The sequence below is a fragment of the Cebus imitator genome, unplaced genomic scaffold (genome assembly GCF_001604975.1).
Source record: "Cebus imitator isolate Cc_AM_T3 unplaced genomic scaffold, Cebus_imitator-1.0 Scaffold173, whole genome shotgun sequence".
In the NCBI taxonomy this organism is placed as follows: domain Eukaryota; kingdom Metazoa; phylum Chordata; class Mammalia; order Primates; family Cebidae; genus Cebus; species Cebus imitator.
The window spans coordinates 1,091,751-1,113,337 of NW_016107488.1; positions in this window are offsets into that span (position 1 = coordinate 1,091,751).

Sequence of the window (21,587 nt, forward strand, 5' to 3'; positions counted from 1 at the left end):
GTGATGGGGAGGAAGGCAGCAAATCACACTGCCACGTGTGTTCCTATGCAACAATTTTGCATGTTCTTCACATGTACCCCAAAACCTAAAATGCAATAAAATAAATAAATGGGAAAAAATATATATATTATTGAGTATACAAGGTCCAAATATTAATACAAAGCATGTAACCAAGAGGGACTTAATAAAGTAGCTAACCAATTCCATGAAGACTGGAATTCATTAAAGAGGGAGTGTAGCCACCTGGAGCTGAAACCCACCTTTTCTCTTAGCCTCTCAATGATTCTGATTTGACCCTTAAGTATCTATAGGTTTTCCTCTACTTGACTAGGGGTGTTCATCCGGAAGCAGAACATTTCATTTAAAAGTGCACGGGTGCCTAACACTTCAGCTGTAAAAACATCTAAGGCTTGTCTATCTGGTACAACTACTGAGGCTAAAGAGACGATAGATTGCTGTTGTGACTCTATGGCTCCTACAGTTGCCTTCCATCCTTGGCATCATAATAGAAATATTAAGTACCAATCTTTTAAGGAGAGTGATGCCAGCAAACCAGAATAGACCTCTGGCTATAGAACTTCCCATACCTCATTTTTCTAAGATGGAGTTGTCATGTGCACGCCCTCCCCAGTCTTCCCTTTCAGCTAGATCTTCATATGAGGGCATAGACACGATAGATTTCTTTGTCCAGTGTATTCAAGATAGAGCAGTTTCTAGAAAACAGCCTAAGTTAGGGATGTCCCCAGATGATGCTGCCATCTCAGTAGGATTTAAAAACAGTAAGTCAGGAACTACTATTACTGTAGTACAGGTTCTCTTCCAGTGCCTTGGGAGGATTACGTGGAGTCGGGAGCCACAGATAAAATGTAACCCTGTTCCTTGAACAGGTGGTTCTAAGCTGTGGCTTGTGAGAGACACCAGAAGTTTTTTCTCATATCTTAAAAGTTTTCCCTATTTACATATTATAGGGGCATCCTTGGATATGGATAAGGATATCGATATTCAGGATAGTCATTTATGATGCCATTTGGAATTTAACATGCCAAGTGAGAAGGGTCCATCTGACCAATGAGTTTTGAAAAATTATGGACATAATTTGCCCTGGCCAATATCTCAGATGATCCTTGTGGCAAGGGCTGTCGATCCAGATGTTTCCAGTTTACCCACAGATTTGTAGGCTGCTACTGTTAGCAAACGTCATACAAGGGTCTGGAATTCCATGAGGGGGCATGTATGGAAAGGCCCATGTGTTGTTCTTTACATCATAGTCAAGGTGCTTACTTATAGCATGCCATTTTCATAGGGACTTCCAACCAGAAGGAGAGGCCAGATTCTGAAAACCCCCCACTAGGTCTTCTGATCCGTTTAGATCACACTTACTGCACTTTCCTACCCAAATCATTGAACTATCAGCAATTACAAGTGTGATGCTACAATATTTGAGATCTCCCAAGTATGATCCCTCCCCGCTGCTTTTAAAGCAAAGGGAGGTGGCTGGGTACAGTGGCTCACCACGCCAAGATGTCAAATGTGTTGACATCTTGAGACTCTTCAGGCTTTGACTCCAGCACTTTGGGACGCTGAGGCAGGCAGATCACCTGAGGTCAGGAGTTCAAGACCAGCCTGGCCCACATGGTATCTCTACTAAAAGTACAAAAATTAGTTAGGTGTGGTGGCAGGCACCTGTAACCCCAGCTATTTGGGAAGCTAAGGCAGAAGAATAACTTGAACCCAGGAGGCAGAGGTTGCCCTAAGCTGAGATCGTGCCACTGCACTCCAGCCTGGGCAATAAGAGTGAAACTCCATCTCAAAAAATAAGTAAGAATAAAGCAGAGGGAGGCATTTGCCATTACCTGGTCAATTTTTCCCAGCCCGAGGGTGTAAAGCTTGTCTTGGGGGAGAGTGTTCTTTGGCAGTGGGTGCAGCAGGTTTTTCTGAAAGGAAAGTGATGATGTGCTCCCATACCATGTTTCATTTATGCCTGGTAAGTCTTTAAGGGTTAAAGGTAAAACTAACAAAGGGAATCGTAAGACAGTGAGGTCCGGGTCCGTAAGAGCTCCCTTAGCGTTATTGAACTGAGCAAACCACTTAGGACAGACCCAACAAGTAGTCTTGTACAAATGGGCCATGGCTGATATTGCAGAAGCTAAAGGATGTGATGTACTACTAAGTGCAATAAAAAGACCTAGCAGACTTAGCGATAGTGTAAGACTCATGTTTATTTCCTGTCAGTAACTGTTATTCCTGCTATGAGCGTAATAATTCAGCAGAATGCTGCAATAATTGAGATTCTCTGTCCAATATTCCACCCTGAGGGTGCTACAGCATATATTCCTACTGCAAACAATAGAGTATAGCAATTCTCACAAGGGTGGCATCTAAAATTGTTATTAGCCAAGATAAAGAATTTTTCTTTAGAGTTCTATGAAGTTATAGATGTAACTCCATGGATAATTAAAAATCCCCTTACAAATAGGCCTCAAAAAGAAGTTCTAATATTTGACAGCAAATCTCGAAAGGAGAGGTAAAAATGACAAAAAAAAAAAATATTTGGTGAGGTAGGGATGGAAATGAGTAAGATGAGTAGTTCTCACTCAGCTACTTATCTTTTATGATTTTCAGCTTAAAGTCTCCTATTTCTTCACAGTGATATTCAGGACGTTCCTGAAGGCTGTTAGGGCTTGTTCCCTCAGCTCTCCAGGCTTTGACTCAAGTATGATGTATCCAGGCATTCAGGTGTTGATTCCTGTAACTTTTATTGCTGAAGGGATTGAAAGAAGAACAGTGTAAGGCCCATCCCAGCTTGGACTTAGGGAAGGAGAGAGAGAAGGGAGAGCCTTCACCAGTACCAAATCTCCTGGATTAAATAGAAGTGGTCCTGTGTCCTGGGGGTGGACTCTTACTAATTGTGCTAATTCCTGTTAGAAGGGAGTCGGAGAGGTTACATGCTTAACTAACTCAGAGGTTTTCTGATCTAATAGAAAAATCATTGGTAAGGAAAGCCTGTCCATATAGCATCTTAAAAGGGCTAAGACCTAATTTTGAATGGATATTTCTTATTTGTAGTAAGGGCCATGGGAAGAAGTGTAACCCAAAGAAGGTGAATTTCTTGGGATAATTTTCTGAGGTGTCTCTTGATAATATCATTCGGTTTTTCTACCTCCCCTCAGACAGGGGTCTCCAAGCACAATGGAGAGGATATTATGCCTAGTGCTTTTGAGACCCCTATTGTGACAGCTGCCTTAAATGCGGAGCCATTGTCACTTTGAAGATACTTAAGTAGACCAAAGCAGGGAGTTATTTCATTAACTAACACTTTATTACCTCAGAGGCTTTTTCTGTGCAGCATGGAAATGCCTCTACCCAGTGAGTGAAAGTATCTATCCATACCAGGAGGCATTGAATGCCCTTCATCTTTAGCATGTGGGTGAAATCTAACTGCCCATCTTCCCCTGGATAACTTCCTATTCTTTGGGTTTGAAGAGGAAGAAGTCACCTGTTCAGGGGATTATTTTTAAGACAGACTTCACAAGCATTGATGACTTGTTTGAATGCTTCTAGTAAATTCTCTCCTGGAAAAAATCTCTAGGCACATTGATAAGCTGTGTCCTTTACCAAGTGAAAAGCTTTCCATTGGCTGGAGGCTGGCAAGTGGAGTTTGCCATCCTCTGACTGCAGCCATCCTGAGGGCTGAAAAGTATACCCTCAAGAACTGGCCCATTCTATTTCTGTAGGGGAGTACTGAAGTTTAATTTCTCTTATGTAGCCTTCCCAGATTAGAGGAGTTTGAAGTGTTGATGTCTTGAGACTTCCTTGCCACTGACTTAGCTGCCTGATCAGCTAATATAATTCTTTTTTTTTTTTTTTAAACGGAGTTTTGCTCTTTTTACCCAGGCTGGAGTGCAATGGCATGATCTCAGCTCACCGCAACATCTGCCTCCTGGGTTCAGGCAATTCTCCTGCCTCAGCCTCCCGAGTAGCTGGGATTACAGGCACGTGCCACCATGCCCAGTCAGCTAATATAATTCTTTCAGCTTCCTCATTTGTTCCCTTTTGATGTCCCCTATGATGCATCATTGCTATTTCTCATGGAAGGAAGACTGAGGATAATAACCTGTTAATTTCCTGATGATATTTTATAGGAGATCCATTAGTGGTAAGAAAATCTCTTTCCTTCCAAATGGCAGCATGAGCATGGAGACCCAGGAAACCATACTTGCAGTCAGTGTAAATGTTAGCTACCTTTCCTTTGCTTAATTCAAGTGCTCTTACAAGAGTATTAGCTCAGCTAATTGAGAGCTTATGCCAGGAGGGAGAGATGCACATTCAACTACGTCATTTAGAGTGACTACTGCATATCCTGCCTTACAGATTCCTTGTTTAAAAAAGAACTCCCATCTGTGAAGAGGGTGCAGTCTGGATTCTCTAGGGGAGTTTCCTGGCTGCATAGGTCTGTATTATGACCTGTTCACAGTCATGTTCCCCAATTTCCTTGGGGAGGAAGGTGGCTGGATTTAGGTGAGAACAAGTTTTTAATTGGATGTTGGAAGCCTCTAACAGCAGGGCCTGATAGTTAATGAGTCAGCTATCTATTAGCCAAAGGCTCCCCCTAGAGTACAGTAGTCCTACCATGTTATGTGGGGTGTAAACAGTTAAATCATTTCCCAGGACTAATTTGGAGGCTTCTGGGACCAGTAGGGCCACTGAGGCAATAGCTCAGAGGCAGGCTGGTCATCTTAGCCACCAAATCAAATTCCTTACTTAGGTTACCCACTGTTTGTTAAGCTGGTCTTCAGGCCTGTGTTAAAACGCCCACGGCCATTCCCTTACTTTGATACATACAGATTGAAGGTCTTCCCTACAGGAAGGCTGAGAGTTGATGCCTTAAGAAAGGTTTGTTTTAGCTGGTCAAAGGCCTTTTGAGCTTCAGGTTCCCAGGTTAAAAGATGAGTTTTAGCTCCATGAGTTTCTTTTATGAGGTTATATAACAAGCAGGCTGTCTCGCCATACCCAGGTATCCATAGTGTACAAAATCCTGTAATGCCCAAAAATCCTCTTAGTTGCTTGAGGGTTTGGGGGAGGGTGAAGAAGAAAACAGGCTGAATCCTTTCTTCCCCTAATACTCGGGTCCCCTTTGACAGCACTAAGCCTAGGTACTTCACTGAGGTTTTGCAAAGCTGGGCCTTGGATTTTGAAATCTTATATCCTCTGCTAGCTAAGAAGTTAAGAAGAGCTTTAGTGCCTTCCTCAGAAGCTTCCTCCTTTGGGACGCAGAACAGAATATTACCAATATACTGCAAAACCTTCATAACTTGAAGGTGGGAAAACTCAGAGAGGTCTTTTGACAGTGCCTGTCCAAATAGATGAGGACTATCTCAACCTCCCTGAGGCAGCACCATCCATGTTAACTGGGCAGTCTGGTGGGAGGGGTGTAATGGTATGCAGAAAAAAGGCATCCTTTAAATCTAGCACCATTTTGTTTCCTCGGGTATTTGAGTTAACAGGGTGTAGGGATAAGGTACCACTGGGTGGACTGGAACTACAGCATCATTAACGAAGCAGAGGTGCTGAATTAGTCTCTATTCCCCACTGGGTTTCTGCACTCCTTATATTAGGGCGTTGCAGGGGTTATTACGGGGTTTGAGGAGGCCCTGCATCTTTAGTTCATTAATAATGGCTTCTGGCCTTTTCCTAGCCTCTGGCCTTAGGAGATATTGCCTCTGGTTAAAAAAAAAGAAGATGTATTTGGACTGGCCTACAGCTTACAGTTCCACCCATTCTTCCTTGAGTTGCCCACACTTCTTTACTAATATTAGCTTCCATCAGGGGGAGACAAAAAGTTTGTCTTGGGGTTGTAAGGATGCTGGCCCCCATGTGAACTAGAATAGCTCTACCTGATAAAAGAGTGGGACTTTCAGGCATGATTTAAAAGGCATGTGTAAATAATAGGTCCCCCCACCTGCAGCTAAGAGGTTGAAAAAAATATTGGGCTGGAATTTTTCCTGAGATGCCACTTATAGTCGTGCTATGAGAAGAAAGGCCTGGATTCGAGAAGAGAAAAGAGAGTCTGGCTTCAGCATCCAGAAGGAGATTTGCCTTCCTTCCTTCAATTTCCAGAATCACCTGGGTGATTCTCCTGTGCTGTAATGGCAGTCTGAGCAGCCGGAGCTGGGGGTTTGAGCCCAAGGACATGTTAGCCCTGCTGGACCATCTGTGAGACTGGTTCTGAACCCAGTGACCTCAGTCTCCAGGAGCAGTTCAATCTCCAGTGGTCTCTGCCACAGGCTGGACAGGGTCGAGGTGCCTTCTTCTTGCTGCTTGGGCATTCCTTTTTAAAATGTATTCACTTGCAACATTGAAAATGGCTAGTGGATGTACCTTGGGGATCCTGGACTTTGCAAGCTTGCAATGCTGCTACTAGAGCCTCTGTTCTTCTCTTGTATTTCCTCTCCTTTTCTTGGGCCTCCTCCTGATCCCTATTATAAAAGACCAAAGTTGCTATTCTCAGAAGGTTTTCTAGGGTGCTATCTGGTCCTACAGCTTGCTTCTGTAGTTTCCTTCTAATATCGGGAGCTGCCTGTGTAATAAACTTGTCCTTCAGGATGAACTGTCCCTCGATTGAATTGGAGGATAAAGAAGTGTGTTTTATTAGTATCCTTCTCAGCCTCTCCATAAAGGCTGTGGGATTCTCATCTGGTTTTTAGTCTATCTTGGGCAGCTTAGAATAATTAAGAGGTTTGGCCCTGGTTTTTCGTAAGCTCTCTAATATGCACGTTAAAAAGCATTTCCTTTTCCATTCTTCTACTGAGTTATTGGGGTTCCAATCAGGTTTGCTACCAGAACTGCTTCTCTTCCTAGTGGGAATGGAGTTTCCATTACTTTTTCACCTTCCCTATCCCCTTTTTTCTCTTTGGTCTGCTATAGGAGACATGTTGCTCATCTCTATATTTTTCTGTTGCCTGCAGAACTGCCTGCTTTTCAGCCGTAGTGAGGGTCTGACCTAGGAGCAACATAACATTCCTCCACGTGAGGTCAAACACCTGAGTTAAATTTGGAAAGTTTCTATATACCTATCGGGGTCATCAGAAAATTGGCCTAAGCCTCCCTTATTTGCCTAAGGTCTTACAATGAGAAGGGAATGCGAACTCTCATGGCACCATTTCCATCAGGTGTTTCCTGCAGAGGTAAGAAGTGAGGAAAGTGCGTAATACTGGAGATGTTAGAGATGGAGGAGCTGACAGTATGATTGGAGGGGGTTCTGGATGAGGGGGCCTGGGAGGGTTGGGGCATTCTATAGCTGTCTCATATTGCTCCTCTAGAGTCTGCTTTACCTCTGAAGAACTATTCCCTGTGGGATTGCCTGCAATGGCTGCTAAAAAAAAAAAAAAACTGGGTCAATTGTACACTGCTTATAAAGGTTTGGGTTGTGTTGCAGGGCAAGGAAAGCCTGTACATAGGATACCTCACACCATTTGCCCTTCCATCTGTGGAAAAGATCTAACTGTTCAATAATATTAAAATCAAGGCTCCCCCAAGCAGGCCAGGTTTGTCTGTCCCCAAGATGGTAAGAAGGCCATGCCCTTGTGCAATAGAATATGAAGTATTTTTTCTTCAAAGTCTCAGGGTCGAAGGAGTCCCAGTGCTTTAGAATGCACTCCAGGGGAGTGCATACTGAAGATGATCTGTTCCTGTCTAGACAGAGAAGTGAGAAAATGTGTCCCTTTAGTCTCCTTCCTTTCGTGTGTGGTCCAAAGTAGAGAAAAAGACAGTGGGAGCATCCCCCAACTGTTTTTCCTCCTTGGTTCCTGGGTCCTGGCACCCTGTTAAATGTGCTACCCATGGTTGTAGGCATGACCCTACAAGCACTAGCACCAGAGAAACTAACCTATTGTCTAGTCAGGCTCATCCAAGTAGCTCTAGCCCTCTGCCTGTGATTTCCCTTTGACTTTCTAGACTTGTGTGACCTGTGTGCCTCCACCCCAAAAAATAGATCTTGGGAAAGACTATCTAAAAGGCAAGCCCCCTTTAATGGAGGGAATGTAATATATTAGATTGCCTGCTGTTATGGCCCATGCTAAACTATTTACCCTTAGAAAAATGGCTCTGGTTAACTTTCAGACTTAAAATCCCCTAACTAATTAAGTACTGTCTTAATAAGAGACCGAATAGGTGTCTTAAAGGGATGTGGGGACCTAATGGCGATTTTCCTGCTGATGGGACAGTATCAGGACTAAAATTTGGTTGCAGAGGACATTTTACTCCTAATTGTTGAAGGCAGAACTTTCCTGTTCACAGAAGCAGCATAAAGCCTGGTTTCCTACAGAAAAGTGCAAAAAGGAAAAATTGGGAAGCTGCAGTGTACCACAGAGGACCTACAATGTGTCTTGGAAAGACCATGTGCCCATTAGAGGAATAGTAGCAAGTGACCTCACTGTGGGGGAAAGGGAAGAGCTCTGTTCCTAGAAGATCACAATGGCATTCTCTTGAGCTATATCTCCAGTTACTACAGCATTTCCTGGTCTTGCATAACAGGATTACACCCCTAGCCTGTAAAAACTTGCACACATTCAACACACAGAGAGAATAAGAGACATAGCAACCACAGACAGAAAAAGAAGTTTTGTGACAGGATAGCTGAGGATCCTTTACCAATACTTGGGCAGTCTGTCAGAGGCTCGGTCCTGTCCAGAAGCCTTTAAATAACACCAGGGTGTTCCCTGGCCAGAAATTCTGTTGCTTCAGAACTTTTTCCCAGCCTTGCATGATAGCTAAGATTCCCTGTGAAAAGAAGATGGTTTGAAGCATGGCCAACAGTCCCAATGACCCATGGGTATTCAGGGTTTCTCCATGTTCTCCCTGGCAAGGCCGACATCCAAGTCTTTAAGCCACGCTAAGCATATCTAGACAACTGACAGATGCCCATTATTGATTTTTTGTTTTTATTTTATTTTTTTTTTTTTGAGACAGTCTTGCTCTGTCACCCAGGCTGGAGTACAGTGGCATGATTTTGGCTCACTGCAACCTCCACCTCCTGGGTTCAAGCAATTCTCATGCCTCAGTCTCTCGAGTAGCTGGGACTACAGGCAAGTGCCATGCCCAGCTAACTTTTTGTGTGTATTTTTAGTAGAAATGAGGTTTCGCCATGTTGCCCAGGCTGGTCTTGAACTCGAGCTCAGGCAATCTGCCTGTCTCAGCCACTAGGATTATAGGCATGAGCTACTGCGCCTGGCCAATTGGATTTGACTTTAAAGTGGAGGCCAAGAGCTTGGAATGAAAGGACAGATTTTGAGTGCACTCCTCTATTCACCACTACAATGAATGCTGTACCTTGGCATCCTGGCCAACGCATCACTGCCTTTAGGATTAGGCCTAAGCAGGTCTGGCAGAGTTCCACAGAAAGGTGACTCAGATGCTAAGTTGCCAAACTCTTGCACTCTTGCCTCTCCATTAGGTCTTACCTATGACCTTGTGAACGATTTCCTAAGATCAGCTGGTGGAGAGAGAAAAAATAAAGCTTTCCCAGTAGAAAGAGCTTTGAGCAGCATGTGTAGTCATTAACTGTGTGTGGAAGGAAAAGTGGCCAGAGGCAAAGATATTCAAGAACTCCTGGGAAGTGGTAAACAGCTCTGTTGGCTGGTCAGGGCCAAAAAAAAGAAAGGGAGAATAACTGGAAGATAGGATCAAGGAAGTCTGGAGAAGAAGCACATGTATGGATCTTTGTGATTAAGGTCAGTGCCTACCAGATCATTCATCACAGAGGGGTTACACAAAAAGGCTCATCCTGTGCTGGTAGCCAGCCTCTGTTCTCAGGTACTCCAGGGTTTTCACAGTAAGTCTGTGACTAGAGTAATCATGGTGGCAGGGATGGAGGCTATCTATGCTGAAGCCTGATACACAGGAACTTCTTATCACAGATACGCTAGTTACTATGACTGCTAAATGTCAGTATGAGGAACAAATACTGGGTACAGTGGCTCACATCTGTAATCCCAGCACTTTGGAAGGCCAAGGCAGGAGGATCCCTTGATGCTAGGAGTTTGAGACTAGCCTGGGAAACATGGCGAGACCCAATCGCTACAAAAAAAAGTTAGCCAGCCATGGTGGTTCATACCTATAGTCTCAGCTATTCAGGAGGCTGAGGCAGAAAGATCACTTGAGCCCAGGAGTTCAAGGCTACAAGTAGCTATGACTGTGCCACATTGCACTCCAGCCTTGGCAACAGAGTGAGACACTGTCTCAAGAATAAACCATTTTTTAAATAAAAATTTAAAAAAGAAACTAAGACAGTCACAATGGCTCATGCCTGTAATCCTAGCACTTAGGGAGGCCAAGGCAGAAGGATTGTTTGAACCCATGCATTCAAGACCAGCCTGGAAAACACAGGGAAACTCCATCTCTACAAAAAAGTAAAAATTAGTTGGGTGTGCTGGCACATACCTGTGGGTCCCACCTACTGGGGAGCCTGGGAGGTCAAGGCTGCAGTGAGCCATGATTGTGCCACTGCTTCACTGCTTTCCAGCCTGGGCAACAGAATAAGATGGGAAAGAGGGAGGGAGGGAGGGAGGGAGAAAGGGAAAACTAATACTGAGCCCTAAATATGGTATACATTCCCTCAAGGAAGCCAACAAATCACTTAGTAACAAGTTGATTTCATTGGACTCCTTACACACTACAGAGGCAGTGATTCATAACTGGAATGGATGTGTAGTCCAGGTAAGATTTGCCTTCTTTGCTATATACTGCCTATACCAACACCATTATTGCAGGGTTCATAGAGTATGTGACTTACCAAACATCTACTTGGATTCAGGGACCCACTTTATAGGAATGCAACAATGGGCATATGTCCACAGGATCCACTGGTTCTATCATTCACCACTCCACCCTGAAGATTGCCAGTCTGATAGAACATCGGAATGACCTATTAAAGACACAGCTATGGTTCCAGTTTGGGAATGTCACCCAGTTGAGGTGTAGTCCTTTAAGATAAGATATAAACATTGAATCAATAGCCATTATGTGGTCAGTGTCCTAAGAATTTAAAATACACTAGGAATGGAGGGGTCTAGGAATGGAGGGGTATGAGTAAGAATAACCCGATATGGTCTGAATGTTTGTAGTCCCCAGAAACTCTTATGTTGAAATCCTAAACCCCAAGTTGATTGTATTAGGAGGTGGGGCTTTTGGGAAGTGATTAGATCATGAGAGTGGCACCCTTATGAATTGGATTAGTGTCCTTAGAAAAAGGCCCAAAAAAAGCTAGATTATTTCTTCCAGTATGCGAGTTTACAGTACAAGTTGCAGTCTGCAACCAGAAGAAGGCCTTCGCCAGAACTCAATTATGCTGGTACCCTGATCTCAGACTTGCAGCCCCCAGAACTGTGAGAAATAAATTTCTGTGGTTTGTAAGCCTCCCACTGTGTGGTATTTTGTTATAAGCAGCCCAAATGGAGCAAGATTTGGACCAAGCCCAAATGGACAATCCCTCTCACCATCACTTCCAGTGAACCACTTATGTGTTTTGGGTTTCCTGTCCTTACAATTTTAGGTTCTGCAGGATTAGAAATTTTGGCCTATGAGCATGTAATATACACAACAGAGATCCACTTAACCCAAAGTTACCACTGCTTCCTGATCATCTGGGGATCCTCTGTAGAAGTTAACAGACTAGCAGGCATAATTGATGAGGATTGTGGTGAGGAGGATGGTTGCTGCCACATAGTGAGAGCAGAATGTCAGTGATTCACTGGGGTTCCCCTTAACGCTTCCGCAGCCTTCCAAGTGCAAGATCACCTGGGAGCCAGAATCGCCAGGGAAGAAGGTCTGATCATCCCTTTAGGTGAGCAACCTAGACCAGTAGAAACATTAACCAAGGAGGAAGAGATTCCACAATGAACATTGTGTGAAGGAGAGGATGAATATCCCTATTGCAGCAGCGTTCCACGAACCACCCTGCTGTTATGTCCTTACATCAGGGGTATGATTAAAGCCATTTTAAAGAATTAGTGACAGAGAGAACTTAACACGGGCACATTGACAAGCAATACAAAGGACATACTGTGAAAGATGCACTCATGTCCTGCCTGTATCCCCTTGACACACCTGAAGGTCATCTGAATACAACTCCCTTACTGCCTACTGGCTTCCTGTGTCACTCAGCCTGCGGACACTCTCTAGCCCAGGATTGTGCTTGGCTTACACATGGGGCAGGCCAGAAGTACCAGGAAGTTAGTCTCAGAGACTGTCAACCAGAGTTAGAGTTGATAATGACCCAGCTTTCTCACCTCTTGGTGCGAAATGCTTGAATTATTTTCCACAGTTTCTCAGAGGTATCCTAATAAGACTGAGCTCCAGTCACGCTGAAAAGTAACCCATTACTAATGCAGCCTCAATGGCTTTCTTCCTTTTCCTGGCTCACTTCCCCATTTTCACCCATTGCATCCTGGGATCACCTTCCTAATCAATTTCCTATAGCCAAATCCTTGACTAAAGTCTACTTTTAGGGGAAACCCAGGCTTAGATAAAAAGCCAAAGAAAATTATGATATTTTCCAACTAACAGAATAACATGTGGCCAGTGAAAAGCAGTACATAGAAATACAGAACGACACATGGATTACAATGTTAAGTGAAAAGCAATTGTCTATTCTCATTACAACTACAAGTAAGTAAAAACATATTCTCGTAGAGGGAAATATACAGGGATGATCACCACTTTGTTGGGGTTGAGGAGAAGAGTTTTTTAAGGAGGGAGAAACGAGAGTGCTGAAGTGCCCAGAGTTCAAGTGTGATAAGCGTGACATCACTCCCTGTTATGTTTTGACTTTTGTGCACAGCATTGCTCTCAGCACCTCTCAGCAGTCACAGATCTGCTTGTCGTGGCAAGATCGCCACCATCCTGGGTACTGACAATTCTTTCCCCAAAGCTGCTCATTTGCTCACAAAGGATGGAAAAGCTCAGCTGATTCTGGCTGTGGCTATAGAAAGCCTAGACTGGAAAAGCCAGACTAGCAATGTATAATCCTCATAAGTCGATCCTGGTTCACAAGAAAAGTTTGACTTACAAGTTGAGATATTCAGTAGCAAAACCCTGTACCCCACAAGCTACAATTAAGTATAACCTGCCTTCTGAGTTCTAGGGGGCTGAAAGTGCCTAAGTCACAAAAATGACCTTCTATGGCCTCTGGCATTTGAAATTTTCCTTTTTACTAAGAGAAAGCAGATTAGTATATGCCAAAGGCAAAACAATAAATGAAAAAGATTTGATGATTTACCATATAAAAATATAAAGCGTGTGATTCACCCCATGCCACGTTAGTGTCACAAATTTTATGGTTATCTCCAGCAACATTTCTCTAGTACTTGCACTTATCTTTTGTCTAATTTAACCTTAGCTGAATTCTCCTTTTCTCCTGGAAGCATTTATATTCAAAGTGATGATTCCTTCCCTTAGATGCATAGGGAGAGTCTCTAAATTTGATGGAAATGGACACTTGAGTAGTAACTTAGCCTTATGTACTCTGTTGGAATTTGTGCTAGCAGTTTGAGCACTAGTTCTGTGTGCCTATGAACTTAATGCTGTTTATTGTCTCATTCTGACTTCATGGAGAATTAATCCCACCTTTAAGCAAAGGCTACTAAGTTAATGGTATTTTCTGTGCAAAAATTAAATTTTATTTTCAGCATTTAGCCAAGGAATTTTTCCAGTAGGTGCTCAGATATTTAAAAACAAAACTATTCTCAAACATTCATCATTAGACAACTGGAGTTTTTGCTGGTTTTGTAACCTACCAAAATGGATAGGCTGTTGAACATTCCACATTCAAAAGTTTTGTAGGGTGGTGGGAAATGGGGTATCTTCAATGTTTATTTTAAAATAAAATAAAATAAGTTCTTGAAATAAATAAATAAATAAATTTAAAAAACCACACTATAAAAAAGAAAGTCAGAGCTGGGCGTAGTAGTATGCTATTTGGGATGCTGAGGCAGATCATTTGAGCCCAGGAGATAATAGACCAACCTGGGCAACATAGGAAGAACCTCATCTCAAAAAAAGAAAAATTCAAAAGCTAAACAAGAAACTTGTGGGAAAAAATCTTGCAATATGTATGGCAAAGCGTTAATACCCTTAATAAATAAAAACAGAAGACAGATGGTGAATAATCTTTATTCATCAGCTTCACCAACATATTTGCCCTGAACAGGATTGTCAGCTCTCAGCAGATATCCGGAAATCTATGCTGACTTAGGAAGAAAATTTAAATGCTCTGCTGGTAAAAAGAAGTCAGCATTTGTCAATGGCAGTAGAACTGCTAGAAACTGTAGAAATTGTAGAGAAATCCAGGAAAAGCATGGCTTCATTTCCATGGTTTTAAGCTGAGCAAAACGAGGAAAGGAAAGTGTTATATTGGGGCTGAGCTGGCATATTTAAAATATAGAACAACTTATAACCCTGTGATCTGGGGCTTCCTAAAAGTTAACAAAGATCTAGCAAGCCACAGGGAAAACAAATAACAGGAGAATCATTCAGTAAGAGCTCTGTCTTTAATAAAGCTAATGTTTTGACAATTTTATGAGGTTTGTATGGTTTTTGTTTTGTGGTAGGCTCAGAAGTAATCACAAAATATGAAAGCATCATTTTGATAAAAATTAAAACAACAAAAACATAGATTTAACTAAGAGCAAAGGAAATCAATTCAATACCTTGCATCTCAAGGGCTGAGAGCCACACTGAAGCAGACAGCTACCAATACTGTAATATGAGGGGCCCTAGAAAGACTCCAGTGGAGATAATTCCTCTCGTTTCCTCCACTGAAATTCAGCCTTTGAAATTTAATTTATTAAGATCTCAAACGCCTTTGGTTTCTTATGCAAATAGGGACAAGGATATCAGCCTAAAGTCACTTCCAACTACCACCCTTTGGGGAGGATATTTTTCAAGGCCCTAATGGAAAGAGAATTGAGACTAGAAAGTGAGGTGAGAACCCTAAAAAGGGAAAGCATGGGAGAAGGCAAATATACGTTTCTAACCATTCTAGTTGTGCCAAGGTCAGCATATCTCCTGGGCACACACATCACATCTGAAAGGGAGAGAGCTGACAAGGAAACCTGCCTAGATTCTAGAGAAGGTGCTTGCTAAGGTGTCACTTGCTGGCTTAGAAAGCTCTGGCAGAGACACAGGGCTGCAGACATAGATTTCTTAGCAGATCTCCTCTCACGCACTGCCTCAGCCTTCAGGGCTTCTTCAGAATTTCACAAATGCCCCATTTCTCTTTTTTTTTTTTTTTTTTTTTTTTTTTTTGTTTTTGAGTTTTGCTCTGTTGCTCAGGGTGGAGTGCAGTGGCATGGGCCCAGCTCACTGCAACCTCTGCCTCCCAGGTTCAGGTGATTCTCCTGCCTCAGCCTCCCCAGCAGTCAGGATTACAGGCATCCACAACCACGCCTGGCTAATTTTTGTATTTTCAGTAGAGACGGGGTTTCACCATGTTGGCCTGATGTGGAACTCCTGACTTCACATCTTCTGGAGTTTTCCATGATTTATAGTAAGAGAGTTAGGAGCTTGGAAAATAAATAAATGCCCACCTCAGCCTCTCAAGTGCTGGGATTACAGGCATGAGCCACCTAGCCACAAATACACCATTTCAAAGAAGTTTCTCACAGATGAATAACTGCCCCAGTGGTGGGCTTCCAACTTCCCCGCAGCCACTGCCCACCTTCTCTGCATTTGCGTATCTTGTATCTTGCAGGGTTTTAACAACAAAAACGGTTGGTCACCGGTGAATTAGCAGCTCAAGAAAGGCAAGAATGTTTTTCTGAGAAAATAAAATAAAAAGCTAAAAGCTTGCAAAGCCACCAGATGCTGAATACTTCAGAAAAAGAATTGCTTTGTAGTACTGCTTTGAAATGAGCTTTCTAAGCAGATGTGGTTCTCCCTCATTCTAAACCACCTTCCAGCAAATCAGATATTCAGGTCATTCTCATTAACTTCTGGGGTTATCTCCATAGTTTAGAAAGCAAGATCACAAAAAATAAAAAATAAAAAAAAATTTCTGAGACAGGGAGTTCTGTCACCTAGGCTGGAGTATGGTGGCAGGATCACCACTCACTGCAGCCTCAGGCTCAAGCAATTTTCCCACCTCACCCCCCTGAGAAGCTGGGACCACAGGAATGCCACCTTATCCGGCTAATTTTATTTTTAATAGAGATGGAAATCTCCGTATGTTGCCCAGGCTGGTCTCAAACTCCTGGACTCAAGAGATCCTCCTACCTCAGTCTCCCAAAGTGCTGAGATTATAGCCATGAGCTGCTATATCTAACCATAAGGTCACTAAATTCCAAAGAAAACTAACATTTCTTTAGCCCCTACCAATGTCAGGCACTATGAAAGTGACTTTCATGTATTTAACCTTCAACTCACCTCTATTTTGGGTATAAGGATAATGATCCCTGTTTTGCAAATGTAGGAGCTGGTACTCATATCAAACCTCTGCCCAAAGTCAGCAACCGGGGCAGAGCCAGAGAGCAAAGTAAAAAGACAAGCCTGCCGACACTACAGCTGGAACACCTCCCCTTCCACATTCTATTCTCAGATCCACAAATACGGGGGGAAAGTGCAACTAAACTGGGCCAAGATCTACAAAGGTCAATTTAATAAAGGAGCTAGAAATACTTGGGAGAGCCTTAATGGGGAAAACGGGGAGGGAGGTAAGAAGTGGCACCTCCAGGCCAGGCGCAATGCCTCATGCCTGTAATCCCAGCACTTAGGGAGGCTGAGTCAGGTGGGTCACCTGAGGTCAAGAGATTGAGACCAGCCTGACCAACATGAAGAAACCACATCTCTACTAAAAATACAAAAAAAATTAGCTGGTGTGGTGGCGCATATCTATAATCCCAGCTACTCAGGAGGGTGAGGTGGGAGAATTGCTTGAACCCAGAAGGCAGAGGTTGCAGTGAGCCGAGATCATGCCGTTGCACTCCAGCCTGGGCAACAAGAGCAAAACCCCGTGTCAAAAAAATTAAAAAAAAAAAAGGAGGTGGCTTCTCCCCTGCTTAAATATCATCAGTTCAATAATTCATGTAACAAGTATTTATTGAGCTCCTGCTATATGCTAGCGTTCTAAGCACAGGGGATGGAACAGAAGGGGACAAACCAAACCCCTCACCTCATAGAGTTTATACCGATAATAAAGGTATACAACATGGCAGCTGGCAACATGGGCTATGAAGAAAAACGAGGAAACGAGGAAAAGCAGTATGATTTTGAACAGGGTTGCCAGGGAAAGCCTCACTAGTGAGATGGCACTGAGCAAAAGCTCTACCTGAAGCAAAGGAGTCAGCCATCCACAGGGCCAAGGAAAGAGTTTAGGCTGAGGCACCATAAGTGCAGAAGCTCTGAGGAGTTCATCTGTCCTGTTACAGGAACAGCCAGGCCAGTGAAACAGGAGTTCCATGAGTGAGACTGTAGGAGAAGAAGTCAGATAACCAGCTGTACAGGTAATTTAGCCTGTGTTTCTCAAATTTTAGCCTGCCTCAGTCTCACTAGCATACCCTGTATGTGAAATCTCATTTTGCTGGCTACCCCCAGAGTTTCTGCCTCACCTGGCGGGGCCTGGGAATTTGCATTTCTAACAAGTTCCCAAGTGATACTGATTCTGCTGGCCTGGGGTCCACACTATGGGAGCCTTCCAAGTCATGATAAGACTTTGAATTATGTTCTGACTGTGACCAGAAGCATTGACAGATTCTGAGCAGAGGATAAGAGAAATTATAGCAGGGCAAGGGTAGAAACATGGGACCAGAGTGGGAGCCATTACAAGAGTTCAGGCAAGAAACAGTGATGGTCTTGAATTAGAGCGGCTGTGGAAAAAGGTAGGGAAGTGGTCAGACTCAGTCTACTTTCTGAAGGTAGTATTGATACACTTGCTGATGATGTGACATGAGATGCTAAGAGAAATCAAGAGATAAGTCCTACACTGTAGACTGACCTACTGAGTGGAAGCATTTGCTAACATGGGAAGATAGGTTTGGTACTGGGTTTCATTTTTAACACAATTATTTTGATATTCCCATTAGACATCCAAGTAAGGTAGTGAGTGGGCAGATAGCTTACATGTCTCAAGCCTTGGTAGATGTCCAGGACAGAGGTATAAATTTGAAAGGTCTATTTTTATAATCGGTATGTATAATAATAAGGCTGGATGAGATCATGAGAGAGTGAGTATAAACAGAAGAATCCAAAATACTGAGCCCTGAGGCACACAGAGTAGACGGGGAAGGAAAAGCCTATGAAATAGGAAAAACTCAGGAGAACAGGAAGCTGTGGAAACAAAGAGAAAAGGTATTTCCATAAGAAGGTTGTAACTCAACACTGATAGAATTGGAGTAAAAAGAAGACCAAGACGTGACCACTGGATTTGGCAACCTGCACCTAGAGTCATTTTGGTGAATTAGTGGCCAGAGCTAGATTTACCATAATTAAATAATGAAATTAAGCTTCATTAGCCAATGAAGCTTAAATTTAAGGCCCCTCACTTGCACAGGAGCATCAAAATTCCCAGAAAGGGCACTAGCAACATGTTCACATGTTCACGTTTTTGTAAAATTTGCAAAGGTAAAACTAAGACGTCTATTGAATTTCTCTTTTCACTTTGACTTTCTTTCTGTCAAAAGGCAGTGGTATGGCCAAGGGCGCTTTTGGAATCTGGCTAAGGGTAAGTTGAGTTGCGGATACATTTTCTTTGGGTTTAATAGGTTATATTATAAGATTCATGATCACTTTCATATATAATAGTTATTATCAGTGGTTCTGGAATATGAGATATTTGGTTATCACATCTTCTAGAGTTTTCCATGTTTTATACTAAGGGAGTTGGGAGCTTGGAAAATAGATCAAATGCCACTGAGCATCACCAAAGAACCTGTATCTCGAGAGTCTCTCCTCATGCCTGCTTTACATTCTAATCTTGTGTGGACATGAGAGAGAAAAATAGGTCCATCAGAAGTTGTATTTTGATCAGCTAGGGCACAGGTTTTTAAAGTTTTACCCATTGTTATTTTTGTTGGTATCTGGTTTTAATGGAGGAGCTTATTCAATTAAAATCTTAAAGAAACACTCATTATTTGTCAGAGACAAAAGCAGTTTTAAGGTCAATTGGGCCTCCTGCATCCTGGTTTCCCCAGTAGCCCAACCAGCCCCTAAGGACTGTACTTTGACAACTGTTGATGTGGGCATTTGGATTGCTCTGACCCGCAGCACAGTTACATATGCTATTACAGCAAAAGGAGAATTGTTTGGAGTCCAAATTTCAGATGGGCAGACTAAATCTAAGTTAAGTTTGGCCTTACCTTCCTAACTTCAGGGCCTACACAAACACCTCACAGAAAAATAGACAAATTTTAGAATATCCAAAAGCAAACAAAGAAAATGTGTGATTAACTGAGAATACTTCTGTGTCAAAGGAAAGCTGGTAGCTGAGCAATCAAGAAAACAACTAATGGAAGATAAGTGCTTATTAAAATCTAAGCTTACAGTTATTCCCCTACATGCTCAATTCTCCCACCAACCCAAAACTTACCTGATATGAATTGACAGGTATTGATTGGACATCCAGCTTTCCAGGGCCCTTCCCTGGAAATGCTGATTTGGCATACCTGCAATGAGGCCCAGTAATTTGTATTTTAATAACCAAGCAGTTCTTCTTATCAAGGAAATTGAAAAATAGTAGATTTGAATGTTGCTACTCAAAATGTAATCAGGGAATCAGCAACAGCAGCAACATTGCCAAGGAGCTTGTTGGAAATGCAGACTGTTATATATACTCTACCCGAAACCTCCGGAATCAGACCTTGCATTTTCTGAGGTTGCCTAGTGCTGAGAATACTGAAAGGAAAAATAAGCTAATCCAAATCATAACTTGAAGATTTCAACGCTCCCCTCTCAGTAATTCACAGAACAAGTAGATAAAAAATCAGTAAGAATATAAGGACGTGCACACCACCATCAACCAACCTGACCTAATTGAAATTTGTACTACACTTCATCCAACAACATTTTTCTTAAATAAACATGAAACATGTGCCAAGATAAACCATATTCATAATCACAAAACAAGTCTCAGTATCCTTAAGAGTAAAGACATATGGAGTCTATTCTCTTACCACAACAGAAATAAACTAGAAACAATAAAAGAAAGGTACTGGAAAATCTTCAAGTAGTTTTTAATTAAGGAAATCACTTCTAAATAGCACATGAGTGAAAAGAAATCACAAGGAAAATTAGAAAACATTTTTAACTGAATGAAAATCAAACTTAACATGTTAAAATGTGTGGGATGTAGCTAAAGCAGTACTTAGAGAAATTTACAGCATTAAGAGCTTGCATTAGAAAAGAATAGCCTGGGCAACGTGGTACCAATCCACCTCTATAAAAACTACAAAAATTAGCCAGGCATTGAGGCACATGCCTGTAGCCCCAGCTACTCAGAAGGCTTAAGTGGGAGAATGGCTTGAGCCTAGGAGATCAAGGCTGCAGTGAGTCATGATCGCGCCGCTGCACTCCAGCCTGGGCAACAGACAAAGACCCTGTCTCAAAAAAAAAAAAGTAATGTTTCCAATACTGAAAAATATTAAAAATATCGTGTACAGTTATTCATGTATTGACTCGGGTTCAAATCCATCCTTCGCTGCCTGCTTCATAATAAAAGAGAAAGAACCTGTATCTTCCTTTCGCCAGCTGGCACATTGTTAAGCTTTGTCAGTGGAGCACATAGAAGGAACACAGGAGGAGAAAGCATGGATTTTCAGATTCTGGTGTGCTCCTCTCAGCAGGCTCCTGAGGCACGCAGCTTCCACCAATCTTGGCTCATGCAGCATGAGGCAGCAAGCAACTGGCAGCCCACAGTCTAAAGCAGTTCCCCGTAGGCAGCTTTCTCTGACACCCACGTTGGCCCTAAGGCATGATACCTCTCCCTTAGCCTTTCTTTTCTTTTTCTTTCTTTTTTCTTTTTTTTTTAAACAGAGTTTCATTCTGTCACCCAGAGTGGAGTGAAGTGGCCAATTTCAGCTCACTGCAACCTCTGCCTCCTGGGTTCAAGCAACTCTCCTGCCTCAGCCTCCTGTGTAGCTGGAATCACAGGTGCCCGCCAACACACTCAGCTAGTTTTTGTACTTTTAGTAGAGACAGGGTTTTGCCATGTTGGCCAGGCTAGTCTCAAACTTCTGACCTCAAGTGGTCCACCCACCTCGGCCTCCCAAAGTGCTGGGATTACACGCGTGAGACACTGGGCCCAGCCTCCCTTAGCATTTCTAAAAAGTGCCACCTGTAAATTACTTTGGGCAGTATGGCCATTCTCACGATATTGGTTCTTCCTAACCATGAACATGGAAGGTTTCTCTATCTGTTTGTGTCCTCTCTTATTTTGTTGAGCAGTGGCTTATAGTTCTCCTTGAAGAGGTCCTTTACGTTCCTTGTTAGTTGTATTCCTAGGTATTTTATTCTCTTTGTGGCAATTGTGAATGGCAGTTCGTTCTTGATTTGGCTCTCTTTAAGTCTGTTATTGGTGCATGGGAATGCATGTGATTTTTGCACAT